At 50.5% G+C, this 12,710-nt stretch overlaps 3 non-coding genes and 2 pseudogenes across 3 annotated transcripts; all 5 read right to left on the reverse strand.

The window, feature by feature from the left end:
* Positions 1-921: 921 nt before the first annotated feature.
* On the reverse strand, positions 922-1,112 carry LOC142270468 (U2 spliceosomal RNA). Its single transcript, XR_012735756.1, has one exon. It is a non-coding gene; the product is annotated as a U2 spliceosomal RNA (small nuclear RNA).
* A 1,386-nt stretch (positions 1,113-2,498) lies between these two features.
* Positions 2,499-2,707, reverse strand: LOC142270507 (U2 spliceosomal RNA; annotated as a pseudogene).
* A 5,429-nt stretch (positions 2,708-8,136) lies between these two features.
* LOC142270511 (U2 spliceosomal RNA) lies at positions 8,137-8,240 on the reverse strand (annotated as a pseudogene).
* Positions 8,241-9,627: 1,387 nt separating this feature from the next.
* LOC142270471 (U2 spliceosomal RNA) lies at positions 9,628-9,818 on the reverse strand. Its single transcript, XR_012735758.1, has one exon. It is a non-coding gene; the product is annotated as a U2 spliceosomal RNA (small nuclear RNA).
* A 1,387-nt stretch (positions 9,819-11,205) lies between these two features.
* Positions 11,206-11,396, reverse strand: LOC142270472 (U2 spliceosomal RNA). The gene has a single exon (XR_012735759.1). It is a non-coding gene; the product is annotated as a U2 spliceosomal RNA (small nuclear RNA).
* Between the last annotated feature and the right edge of the window lie 1,314 nt (positions 11,397-12,710).

The raw sequence follows: 12,710 nt of genomic DNA on the forward strand, positions 1-12,710 counted from the left end.
CCCCCTCCTTCCACTAGCCCACCCTCCCACCCAAAGAACAACTTCTTCTGCGCAGCTTGTTTTCTAGGCAGCAGCGCTATTGTGATGTCATCGGGGGGCATTGTGACAAGCCGCCAGTGTTCCGTCTCTTCATGTTGTGCACAGTTCAAACGGAAAATACATCAACAGGCAGACTACAGAAAAGCTTACTATCAAAGGTTAGAGGGGGGCTTTCTCAGAGGGCTTTTTACAGTTTTTCTATTCCCAATTAGCCGTTTAAGTGTACTTATTGAAAGTAGTAATTCTTTCATAGGCCGCCCTTTCTTAGTATTTGACGTTCCTTATATTGCGGTATGAGGCTTCGCAGTAGGTTGCAAACATTCATCACCCATGACTGTCCCCAATTGAGCTCAGAAGCTCAATGTCTATCATGACCTCTCTTTTAGAATGTCCAAGAGCAAGCAAACTATTCCTCCAGGAGAGGGCGCCAACAGACTACTAAAGAGATCATCATTACTCAAAGAAAACCCCAAAAACCAATGCATGATAGGAATAAACAGGTAACTTTCTTTGGAGTGGAAGCGGAGAGATCGCACCAGATGCCAATTCTAGATGTTATCACACCTGTGGTCACTGCAGCAGCAGGTGAATCCACTTTGTCCAAAAGGGATCTATTCCATTCAATTGCAAATGATCTAGATAAGACAGAGAACTGCAGCACGGGGACATAGCCGAGTTGGTCAGGTTGAGTGGTGATGAGTTTGCTATTTGGATGAATAAAGAAAGTCAAAAGTGTGAAAGATAAAAAACAAAAGGAGGAAGTGTGAAAAGTGAATGGGCCAAATTGAGGTGCATATGAAGACGTATGCTTTCTTCCAATTCATTAAATCGGGCTAATATGAATCAGGTGAATTGAGTTCTGCTTTTGGAAACTGGGTTAAGAAGGGGTGCACCGTTCCTGGAGGTACTGCAATACCAGGTCAATGCGTGGAGTGGACAGAGCAAGCTCTTTTTCCATCTCCCTGTTCTAAAAATCCATTTAATATATGGTCCCCAGATAGGGGACGTATCAGATATTAAACTGATAAGAACAGATACTACACTTGATCTTAGCCAAAAGGCCGAGAAGCGATAACCAGAATTGGTTTGGGCCTCGAGTGGCACCCTGGCCTATGCCGGACACATCTTAGGGAGAGAGAGCGAGAGGGAGACAAACCCACGCCTACACAAGACATTTTGTCACCCAAGCCAACCCTTGAAAAGGCTGCTTTGCAGAGCCAAAACAAGAAGAATGGTGCGTTTTGCAGCCGCCGCCCACTGCAATGAATCTGAATAACTCCTCCTTTAGGGCGCAAGCAACTCCCCTCCCCCTTGCAGTCTTTCCAATTCACGATACAAAAAGACGGACAGGACAGGTTGCCTGACTTTCCTCACTGCCACCCTTTGCCATCCTTACCCGTAGAAAGCCCTTTCATCATCCCCAAACCCTAATCTTTTCCCTTTCCTTCCCAGCCCCCAAACCCTGCCCTCTGTACCTTTCTCACCACCCGCTTCCCTTCTCCTGTCATCCCCCTACCACCCGGGAAAAAAAGAGATTGCCCCCTCCTTCCACTAGCCCACCCTCCCACCCAAAGAACAACTTCTTCTGCGCAGCTTGTTTTCTAGGCAGCAGCGCTATTGTGATGTCATCGGGGGGCATTGTGACAAGCCGCCAGTGTTCCGTCTCTTCATGTTGTGCACAGTTCAAACGGAAAATACATCAACAGGCAGACTACAGAAAAGCTTACTATCAAAGGTTAGAGGGGGGCTTTCTCAGAGGGCTTTTTACAGTTTTTCTATTCCCAATTAGCCGTTTAAGTGTACTTATTGAAAGTAGTAATTCTTTCATAGGCCGCCCTTTCTTAGTATTTGACGTTCCTTATATTGCGGTATGAGGCTTCGCAGTAGGTTGCAAACATTCATCACCCATGACTGTCCCCAATTGAGCTCAGAAGCTCAATGTCTATCATGACCTCTCTTTTAGAATGTCCAAGAGCAAGCAAACTATTCCTCCAGGAGAGGGCGCCAACAGACTACTAAAGAGATCATCATTACTCAAAGAAAACCCCAAAAACCAATGCATGATAGGAATAAACAGGTAACTTTCTTTGGAGTGGAAGCGGAGAGATCGCACCAGATGCCAATTCTAGATGTTATCACACCTGTGGTCACTGCAGCAGCAGGTGAATCCACTTTGTCCAAAAGGGATCTATTCCATTCAATTGCAAATGATCTAGATAAGACAGAGAACTGCAGCACGGGGACATAGCCGAGTTGGTCAGGTTGAGTGGTGATGAGTTTGCTATTTGGATGAATAAAGAAAGTCAAAAGTGTGAAAGATAAAAAACAAAAGGAGGAAGTGTGAAAAGTGAATGGGCCAAATTGAGGTGCATATGAAGACGTATGCTTTCTTCCAATTCATTAAATCGGGCTAATATGAATCAGGTGAATTGAGTTCTGCTTTTGGAAACTGGGTTAAGAAGGGGTGCACCGTTCCTGGAGGTACTGCAATACCAGGTCAATGCGTGGAGTGGACAGAGCAAGCTCTTTTTCCATCTCCCTGTTCTAAAAATCCATTTAATATATGGTCCCCAGATAGGGGACGTATCAGATATTAAACTGATAAGAACAGATTTTTTTTTTGATTTAACAGCATCTTTATTATCATGCACTACTCACAAAAAGGTAACAAACCGTGTACAGTGCCGCAGCCCCGTACACACAGAACTATACAATCCTTCTTACATAGCCATAGAGTACGACGCACTAAACTATACATCACACTCCTATGCTTATCCATAACACTCAAGCTGAAAGAAAAAGTTAGACAATAAATAACGACGAACCGGCGATTGGGGGATGGGGGTAGGGGAAAAGGGGGGTAGGGTGGGGAAATCACAGGCCCGAAGCTTTATTGAAAGACGCACATAACGGGAAAAGGAGGGAGGGGGCATGGAAGAGGTCTAAACCTCCTCCTCGGCGCTGTCGTCCGGACTGTCCATGATGGAATAGTCTCTGAGCAGGCTGTGGATCAGCCTGCGGCAATCCTGGATAGACATCCTCTCCCTCTTCAAGATGAGCCGGTTCCTGGCGACCCATATAGCGTCCTTAAAGCAGTTCATAAGGCGCCAAGCCTCCTGGATGGCTCCAACGGTGTGAGTCCCAGGGAAGAGTCCATAAAGTACGGAATGGTACGATAGGCTCCCTCTGGGGACGGAGTTCCTCAGGTCATCCTCCAGGGCAACCAACAGGCGCTGTGCGAAACGGCAGTCCCAAAAGGCGTGCAGCGATGTTTCCTCCACGAAGGGGCACCTTGGGCAGTACCGGGTTTTGCACAGGTTCCGGGCGTGCATGAATGACCGGACGGGCAGTCCGCCCTGTATCGCCATCCATGACAAGTCCTTGTGCCCGTTGGTCAATCCAGCCGATGACACGTTTGTCCAAACAGTCTCCAGTGTGTCGTGATGAAGTCCTGGAATGTTCTCCATTTCGTCCTTGGCTCTGATGAGTTTGTGGATAGTCTTTGGCTTCCACAAATCAGGCTTGAGTCCCTCCAGTTGGTGTTCCCTCACAAACCGAACCACGTCTCCGTAGAACCATGGCGCCGTCCAGTTGTAGGGGAAGGAGCTGTCCCACTTGTCCCAGCCTAACCGTCTCCAAAGGGGGAGCAGGAAGAAGCGAGACATGGACCCACCCGCGGAACCTCTCTTGACTCGCAGAGTTCGGCGCACGCAGTCACATACGAAGGAGGATCGCAGGAGGGTGGGGATATCGGGTACGCCCTTCCCACCCTTGCGAGGATCCTTGTACATGATGCTCCGCTTTACTCTGTCCATCTTGGATCCCCAGACAAAACGAAACACCGTCCTGGTAATGGCCCTGCACACGGTGGCAAGGGGGGGCCAGGCCTGGGCCGTGTACTGCAGCACGGGCAGTACCTCGTTACGCAGGACCAGTGCTTTGCCCTCACAGGTGAGGCGTCTGAGGCTCCACAGACCGATCCGTTGGGTGATCTTGGTCAAGCGTTCCTCCCAGGACTTGAGGGCTGCTCCTTCCTTCCCGAACCAGACTCCAAGAACCTTGATGAAATCCGGCTGGATGCTGAAAGGGAAGGGGGCGGAAGAGGCCGGCTGCCAGTCCCCGAAGAGCATGGCTTCCGACTTCCCGCAGTTGACTTTGGCTCCCGAAGCCCGTCCGAAGGTCTCACAGGTCTGGACGAGGGTGTCGACTGAGCGCCGGTCCGCGCAGAAGACGGTCACGTCGTCCATGTAGAGCGAGCACTTGACCTCGAAGCGTTCTGGTCCTGGTGCGGTGATCCCTCTGATCTCTCCATTCCGCCGGATAGCCTCTGCAAAGAGTTCTATAACACAAACAAAAAGAAGAGGTGACAGAGGACAGCCTTGTCTGACCCCTGAGAGGACCGGGAAGGGGTCAGTCTTCCAGCCGTTCACCAACACCGAGCTGTGAATATCAAAATACATTAGTTGGACATACAAGCAAAACATGTTACCCAAACCTAACCTGTGCAGAGCTTTGCCCAGGAACTCATGGGAAACACGGTCGAAGGCCTTTTCCTGATCCAACGAGATCAGGGCTGCGTGCACCCGGCGGGCTTTGATGTACTCGACCGTGTCCCGCATGAGAGCCAGGCTGTCTGCGATGCGACGTCCGGGGATGCCGCAGGTCTGATCCGGGTGGATGATCCGTCCGATAACAGTCTTCAATCTCGTTGCCATCGTCTTGGCCAGGATCTTGTAGTCGACGTTCAGAAGGGTGATGGGACGCCAATTCTTCAGGTCGCACCTCTCTCCTTTACGCTTGTACAGGATCGTGACCATTCCTTCCCTCAGAGATGGAGGCATTCTGCCCTCCACCACCATCTCCTCATACAGCCCTAACAGGTCCGGACAGATTAGGTCTCCCAGCGCTACATAGAGCTCTGCTGGGAGGCCGTCACTGCCCGGTGTCCTGCCAGAACTAAAGGATTTGGCGGCCGAGAGCAGCTCGTCCACCGTCAGAGGAACATCCATGGCCGCCGCGTCTGCAGGGTCAAGATGGTTAGTGATACCTGACAGGAACTTATCGGCGGCCTCGGGGTCAGTAGTCTTGCGGGCGTAGAGTTCGCTGTAGAAGTCGCTGACGACCTTCATCACGTTCTCTTTCCCGCGTCGCATGTTTCCACTCTCGTCTCGTAGTTCATTCATAGGCGTGTGACCGGCGTGGAGTTTCCTGAAAAAGAACGAGTTACATTTCTCACCCTTCTCCAGGTTCTCCACTTTGGAACGGAAGACAATTCGCTCGGACTCCTCCTCGAAGTGCCTTTTCAGGCTCCTCTTAGTCTCCTCCAGCTCCTCTCTCACGTCCCAGCCGCATCGAAGAAGGTCCTGCAGGGAACGCAGCTCACGCTGGAGTCTCCTGAAGTCCCTCCTCTTCAGACACGCCTGTTGTTGACTCTTTGCCTGAAAGAAGAAACGGAACTCGAGTTTAACGTATTCCCACCAGTCAGAAACAGACTGGAAGCCCGCCTTGTAGGCCCGCCACGTGGAGTAGGCAGCTCTAAGCTCCTCCAGAATCTCACCCTTTTCCAGCAGAGAGCAGTTCAGCTTCCAGGAGCCCGGGCCAATGGGGAAGCCATGGCCCAGCACACCTTGAAAGTGAATGGCTCTGTGGTCAGAGAAGAAGCAGGGGACCATCGAGTGCCCACTCCGCCCAACCGCCCGAGAGGTAAACACAAAGTCAATCCTGGAACGCAGCGAGCCATCGGATCGGCACCATGAATAGTTCACGGATCCGTGTCCGATGGAGCCAACAACGTCCACAAGGGAGGCTTCGGTCACCATCTCAATGAGCAGTTTGGATGTGACGTCCAACTTGGCAGCCGTTCCAGAACTGCGTCCATCCTCCTCAATCGGGCAGTTGAAATCCCCGGCCATCACTACCGTCCTGGCGGTAGCGAGCTGAGGGCGCAGGGCTTGGAGGAGCTCCAGTCGATCGCTCTTCACAGGAGAAGCATACACATTGATGAACCTGACAGGTTCTCCCGCCCAGGTGCCATCCACGAGCAGTAACCTGCCGCAGACGATTTCCTGAACAGAGTCCAATGTGAAGGCGCTTCCCCTGATCAGCACGGCGACCCCCGCGGACCTACAGTCGCCCCCGCCAGACCAGTAGGATGGGCCATGGGTCCACTCCCTGGCCAGATGGTTGAAGGACCTAGAGGAGGGAAGGGAGCATTCCTGCAGGAAAAATACATCACTAGACTGAGTGTTAAGGAACGCAAAAATTGTCTGACGTCGGAACTTGTCTCTGATGCTCCTAACATTAATGGAAAAGATGTTAATGTTAGCAGTCATTGGAGGAAAGAGAAAGTTAGAGCAGGCGGTGTGCCTTAGTTACCACTCCGGTCGGGCGGTTCTTCCTCTTTGGCACCTGCTGGTAAGGGTATCTCCAGCAGACCCTCTTCTGCTAGCTGATCAAGCAGGGATGGTGCCTCAGTGGCTTCCGACTCCTCCATTTCTTCTTCGGCCACAAGGGACTCCACCATCTGCTCCAACACGTCCGGTTCTGGGAGGAGGCCATCCTCCTCTTCCTGGGGTGGGTTAAGGTCCACAATGAACAGCTTGGAAGGTTCTGCGACAGGACTATCTTCCACCTTCCTTTTCCTTTGGCCTGTACCTGAGGAGACAAGAGCTGGAAAATCCTCCTCGGTGAAAAGTGCAAGAGTGCTGAGGCCCTCTGCTCTCATGGTCTGGGGAGGGAGAGTGGGCTTTGGGGGGGGGGTGAGGAGACCAGCTGAGGAGTAGGGAAATGAGGTGGAGGTAGTGGAATCCTCAGTAGGGTTGGCCGGGGGGGGAGGGGTTTGGACAGGGGTGACAGGGGGGGGGACCAGGGAGGGGGCAGCAGTTTTCTTACCCTTCTTTTCCCTGGACTCCGTGGCTGCTGGGGCATCGGCTGGAGCCACGGTCGCCGGGTTCTTGGCCGCCTTGTCCTTGGCCTCTGTGGCCTTGGTCGTAGCTGCCTTGGTCGACGAAGCTGTGACTACCCGATACTGGGTCGCCGCGGCAACCCTTGCCCAGGATTTCTCCCGCTGTGGGCAGTCCTTGTAAAGGTGGTCCGCCTGTCCACATAGGTTGCAAGTCTTCTTCTTTGGGCAGTCCTTGGAGCTGTGTCCTGTCACCCGGCAAACCCTGCAGGCGTCCTCCTTGCAGGTCTTCATCGAATGCCCTTTCCCGCCACATTTCCTGCAGTTGTGTGGCATGTCCGGGTAGTAGATGAGACCATAGGAGTTTCCCAGAGAGAACGTCGGGGGCAGGTGCTGGAGACCATCCTCGGATGCTGGTTCCCTGTAGAGTCGGACGGTTACTGACCACTTACCCGTCCAGAATCCGTTGCCGTTAAGGATGTGGGATGGCTCCCTCACCACTGTGCAGAGACGTCCCAGGAACGTGGAGATGTCTCTTCCTGGGGTGTGCGGGTTCCGCATGGAGACCGTGATCCTCTTCTCATCCCTCTGTATAGGACAGGATCCTAAAAAAGAATGAAAAGGGGAGTCCGGCATCGCTGCGTTCATCGCCTCCCAGTATCTCCTGCAGGCATTCACCGTGGCAAAGGTTACCAGAAAAATGCCAGTCATGAAGGTCTGGACACTCAGGGTTTCCGCCCTGGAGAAGCCCTGATCCAGAATCATCTTCTTGCAGAACACGTCGCTGGACATGTCCGGCAACCTACCATCCACCGCCTTTAGCTTCAGGGCGACCGTCTGCCGCATCCAAGGCTCCAGGGTTGGAGCCTTTTCAGGCGGCGTCCGGGCTCCCTCCGGCTGGCTGGCGTCGGAGGTAGGGGCCTCTTGGGCCGAAGAAGCCTCTGGATGAGCCTTCCTGGAGGTCCCTGGGTCCTGAGCCTTCCTGGCTGCCTTCTCTGGCTTGCTTGCCATGGCTGGTTCCTGCTTGAGTTCCCGGAGCTGGATCTTGGATTCTTCTCCGGGTGTCTTCTCCCGCTGTGTTCCTCCTCGAAGTTCCTCTGGTCTCCCCAAGTCTTCTCCGAGCCTTCGTCTTCTTGCTTCTTTCTGCCAAGCTCTTCTTCCGTCCGATCTCCCTCTTTCGGTCTCGGCTGGGCTTCGGAGCTTGTCTCCCTGATCGTATCTCGTCAAGTGTAGCTAGCTCAGTTTGTTCTGATAAGAACAGATACTACACTTGATCTTAGCCAAAAGGCCGAGAAGCGATAACCAGAATTGGTTTGGGCCTCGAGTGGCACCCTGGCCTATGCCGGACACATCTTAGGGAGAGAGAGCGAGAGGGAGACAAACCCACGCCTACACAAGACATTTTGTCACCCAAGCCAACCCTTGAAAAGGCTGCTTTGCAGAGCCAAAACAAGAAGAATGGTGCGTTTTGCAGCCGCCGCCCACTGCAATGAATCTGAATAACTCCTCCTTTAGGGCGCAAGCAACTCCCCTCCCCCTTGCAGTCTTTCCAATTCACGATACAAAAAGACGGACAGGACAGGTTGCCTGACTTTCCGTCACTGCCACCCTTTGCCATCCTTACCCGTAGAAAGCCCTTTCATCATCCCCAAACCCTAATCTTTTCCCTTTCCTTCCCAGCCCCCAAACCCTGCCCTCTGTACCTTTCTCACCACCCGCTTCCCTTCTCCTGTCATCCCCCTACCACCCGGGAAAAAAAGAGATTGCCCCCTCCTTCCACTAGCCCACCCTCCCACCCAAAGAACAACTTCTTCTGCGCAGCTTGTTTTCTAGGCAGCAGCGCTATTGTGATGTCATCGGGGGGCATTGTGACAAGCCGCCAGTGTTCCGTCTCTTCATGTTGTGCACAGTTCAAACGGAAAATACATCAACAGGCAGACTACAGAAAAGCTTACTATCAAAGGTTAGAGGGGGGCTTTCTCAGAGGGCTTTTTACAGTTTTTCTATTCCCAATTAGCCGTTTAAGTGTACTTATTGAAAGTAGTAATTCTTTCATAGGCCGCCCTTTCTTAGTATTTGACGTTCCTTATATTGCGGTATGAGGCTTCGCAGTAGGTTGCAAACATTCATCACCCATGACTGTCCCCAATTGAGCTCAGAAGCTCAATGTCTATCATGACCTCTCTTTTAGAATGTCCAAGAGCAAGCAAACTATTCCTCCAGGAGAGGGCGCCAACAGACTACTAAAGAGATCATCATTACTCAAAGAAAACCCCAAAAACCAATGCATGATAGGAATAAACAGGTAACTTTCTTTGGAGTGGAAGCGGAGAGATCGCACCAGATGCCAATTCTAGATGTTATCACACCTGTGGTCACTGCAGCAGCAGGTGAATCCACTTTGTCCAAAAGGGATCTATTCCATTCAATTGCAAATGATCTAGATAAGACAGAGAACTGCAGCACGGGGACATAGCCGAGTTGGTCAGGTTGAGTGGTGATGAGTTTGCTATTTGGATGAATAAAGAAAGTCAAAAGTGTGAAAGATAAAAAACAAAAGGAGGAAGTGTGAAAAGTGAATGGGCCAAATTGAGGTGCATATGAAGACGTATGCTTTCTTCCAATTCATTAAATCGGGCTAATATGAATCAGGTGAATTGAGTTCTGCTTTTGGAAACTGGGTTAAGAAGGGGTGCACCGTTCCTGGAGGTACTGCAATACCAGGTCAATGCGTGGAGTGGACAGAGCAAGCTCTTTTTCCATCTCCCTGTTCTAAAAATCCATTTAATATATGGTCCCCAGATAGGGGACGTATCAGATATTAAACTGATAAGAACAGATACTACACTTGATCTTAGCCAAAAGGCCGAGAAGCGATAACCAGAATTGGTTTGGGCCTCGAGTGGCACCCTGGCCTATGCCGGACACATCTTAGGGAGAGAGAGCGAGAGGGAGACAAACCCACGCCTACACAAGACATTTTGTCACCCAAGCCAACCCTTGAAAAGGCTGCTTTGCAGAGCCAAAACAAGAAGAATGGTGCGTTTTGCAGCCGCCGCCCACTGCAATGAATCTGAATAACTCCTCCTTTAGGGCGCAAGCAACTCCCCTCCCCCTTGCAGTCTTTCCAATTCACGATACAAAAAGACGGACAGGACAGGTTGCCTGACTTTCCGTCACTGCCACCCTTTGCCATCCTTACCCGTAGAAAGCCCTTTCATCATCCCCAAACCCTAATCTTTTCCCTTTCCTTCCCAGCCCCCAAACTCTGCCCTCTGTACCTTTCTCACCACCCGCTTCCCTTCTCCTGTCATCCCCCTACCACCCGGGAAAAAAAGAGATTGCCCCCTCCTTCCACTAGCCCACCCTCCCACCCAAAGAACAACTTCTTCTGCGCAGCTTGTTTTCTAGGCAGCAGCGCTATTGTGATGTCATCGGGGGGCATTGTGACAAGCCGCCAGTGTTCCGTCTCTTCATGTTGTGCACAGTTCAAACGGAAAATACATCAACAGGCAGACTACAGAAAAGCTTACTATCAAAGGTTAGAGGGGGGCTTTCTCAGAGGGCTTTTTACAGTTTTTCTATTCCCAATTAGCCGTTTAAGTGTACTTATTGAAAGTAGTAATTCTTTCATAGGCCGCCCTTTCTTAGTATTTGACGTTCCTTATATTGCGGTATGAGGCTTCGCAGTAGGTTGCAAACATTCATCACCCATGACTGTCCCCAATTGAGCTCAGAAGCTCAATGTCTATCATGACCTCTCTTTTAGAATGTCCAAGAGCAAGCAAACTATTCCTCCAGGAGAGGGCGCCAACAGACTACTAAAGAGATCATCATTACTCAAAGAAAACCCCAAAAACCAATGCATGATAGGAATAAACAGGTAACTTTCTTTGGAGTGGAAGCGGAGAGATCGCACCAGATGCCAATTCTAGATGTTATCACACCTGTGGTCACTGCAGCAGCAGGTGAATCCACTTTGTCCAAAAGGGATCTATTCCATTCAATTGCAAATGATCTAGATAAGACAGAGAACTGCAGCACGGGGACATAGCCGAGTTGGTCAGGTTGAGTGGTGATGAGTTTGCTATTTGGATGAATAAAGAAAGTCAAAAGTGTGAAAGATAAAAAACAAAAGGAGGAAGTGTGAAAAGTGAATGGGCCAAATTGAGGTGCATATGAAGACGTATGCTTTCTTCCAATTCATTAAATCGGGCTAATATGAATCAGGTGAATTGAGTTCTGCTTTTGGAAACTGGGTTAAGAAGGGGTGCACCGTTCCTGGAGGTACTGCAATACCAGGTCAATGCGTGGAGTGGACAGAGCAAGCTCTTTTTCCATCTCCCTGTTCTAAAAATCCATTTAATATATGGTCCCCAGATAGGGGACGTATCAGATATTAAACTGATAAGAACAGATACTACACTTGATCTTAGCCAAAAGGCCGAGAAGCGATAACCAGAATTGGTTTGGGCCTCGAGTGGCACCCTGGCCTATGCCGGACACATCTTAGGGAGAGAGAGCGAGAGGGAGACAAACCCACGCCTACACAAGACATTTTGTCACCCAAGCCAACCCTTGAAAAGGCTGCTTTGCAGAGCCAAAACAAGAAGAATGGTGCGTTTTGCAGCCGCCGCCCACTGCAATGAATCTGAATAACTCCTCCTTTAGGGCGCAAGCAACTCCCCTCCCCCTTGCAGTCTTTCCAATTCACGATACAAAAAGACGGACAGGACAGGTTGCCTGACTTTCCGTCACTGCCACCCTTTGCCATCCTTACCCGTAGAAAGCCCTTTCATCATCCCCAAACCCTAATCTTTTCCCTTTCCTTCCCAGCCCCCAAACCCTGCCCTCTGTACCTTTCTCACCACCCGCTTCCCTTCTCCTGTCATCCCCCTACCACCCGGGAAAAAAAGAGATTGCCCCCTCCTTCCACTAGCCCACCCTCCCACCCAAAGAACAACTTCTTCTGCGCAGCTTGTTTTCTAGGCAGCAGCGCTATTGTGATGTCATCGGGGGGCATTGTGACAAGCCGCCAGTGTTCCGTCTCTTCATGTTGTGCACAGTTCAAACGGAAAATACATCAACAGGCAGACTACAGAAAAGCTTACTATCAAAGGTTAGAGGGGGGCTTTCTCAGAGGGCTTTTTACAGTTTTTCTATTCCCAATTAGCCGTTTAAGTGTACTTATTGAAAGTAGTAATTCTTTCATAGGCCGCCCTTTCTTAGTATTTGACGTTCCTTATATTGCGGTATGAGGCTTCGCAGTAGGTTGCAAACATTCATCACCCATGACTGTCCCCAATTGAGCTCAGAAGCTCAATGTCTATCATGACCTCTCTTTTAGAATGTCCAAGAGCAAGCAAACTATTCCTCCAGGAGAGGGCGCCAACAGACTACTAAAGAGATCATCATTACTCAAAGAAAACCCCAAAAACCAATGCATGATAGGAATAAACAGGTAACTTTCTTTGGAGTGGAAGCGGAGAGATCGCACCAGATGCCAATTCTAGATGTTATCACACCTGTGGTCACTGCAGCAGCAGGTGAATCCACTTTGTCCAAAAGGGATCTATTCCATTCAATTGCAAATGATCTAGATAAGACAGAGAACTGCAGCACGGGGACATAGCCGAGTTGGTCAGGTTGAGTGGTGATGAGTTTGCTATTTGGATGAATAAAGAAAGTCAAAAGTGTGAAAGATAAAAAACAAAAGGAGGAAGTGTGAAAAGTGAATGGGCCAAATTGAGGTGCATATGAAGACGTATGC

This window comes from Anomaloglossus baeobatrachus, unplaced genomic scaffold, assembly GCF_048569485.1.
Source record: "Anomaloglossus baeobatrachus isolate aAnoBae1 unplaced genomic scaffold, aAnoBae1.hap1 Scaffold_3278, whole genome shotgun sequence".
Classification (NCBI taxonomy): domain Eukaryota; kingdom Metazoa; phylum Chordata; class Amphibia; order Anura; family Aromobatidae; genus Anomaloglossus; species Anomaloglossus baeobatrachus.